Below are 935 nucleotides of genomic sequence, written 5' to 3'. Positions count from 1 at the left end.
AACACTATAGTGAGTCTCGGAGCAGCTACCGAGCTTGGGTCTGTTTGTTGAAGCGAAACCAAAGAGTTCCAGCATCCACTTGTTACGGTTATACTTACTTGGTATCAGCTTTTGTACAACACACATCCGACATTCTCTTGCCTCCGTTCTTTAGTCCCTGTTCTTCCCCACTAACTATTCCCAATGATTTATTAACCACTTTGCTGACAGACGATTTTCATGGCCACAGACTTGATACAGAAAAAAATAACTCTACCTTTCTATTGGCTGCACTGTCCTACTGAATTCGTCCACATGCTTGTTTTATTTTCCCAAGACCACTCCGTTTATTTCCCCTATAAAAGACATCTCGCTCATCTTCACACACTTCTTTTCTCACTTTTTCAGCTCTGCGGGCGGATCATGTACATGAAGTGCAGACACTGTTTCTCCTGTCACAGTTGCGGCTGGTCTGTTGGGTATCTCCAGTGCTTCATGCATACGACTATGCAGGAGCGCCGCCAGGCACTGACAGCCATTGACTGAGTCACAACGGTGCCAGAGGATTTCACAGCAGAAATCACACAGCTGAAGTGTGTAGCCGTGATCGTATAGTGGTTAGTACTCTGCGTTGTGGCCGCAGTAACCTCGGTTCGAATCCGAGTCACGGCAGACCGGTGATCACACACTTAACTTGCCTCACCTGCAAATTAAAAGCTCTCTTTTACTGAATTTCCATCTGTCACTACTTGCAGGAAATTTTGTTCACTGTGTCACCAGTAGTTTTCCTTTGGATACACTACGACTCTCACTAATACATTTGGAAATTAACTTTCTCGATAGACCAGCAAGCTCGGAATTTAAACGAGCTACGATCGACCTCTGGGCCGAGGAATACAAGAGACAGAAAGCCGCATTGTCTCAGGAAAAGCGGAGGATCTCAACTCTCTGGTCCA

The 935-nt window shown here is 45.7% G+C and overlaps 1 non-coding gene across 1 annotated transcript; it reads left to right on the top strand.

Annotated features, from left to right (window-relative positions):
• Positions 1-579: 579 nt before the first annotated feature.
• Positions 580-651, top strand: trnah-gug (transfer RNA histidin (anticodon GUG)). Its single transcript has one exon. It is a non-coding gene; the product is annotated as a tRNA-His (tRNA).
• The last annotated feature ends 284 nt before the right edge of the window (positions 652-935 follow it).

The sequence above is a fragment of the Mobula birostris genome, chromosome 3 (genome assembly GCF_030028105.1).
Source record: "Mobula birostris isolate sMobBir1 chromosome 3, sMobBir1.hap1, whole genome shotgun sequence".
In the NCBI taxonomy this organism is placed as follows: Eukaryota; Metazoa; Chordata; class Chondrichthyes; order Myliobatiformes; family Myliobatidae; genus Mobula; species Mobula birostris.
The sequence above is the reverse complement of the archived record's forward strand: the minus strand, read 5'-3'. Positions and strand labels throughout refer to the sequence as shown.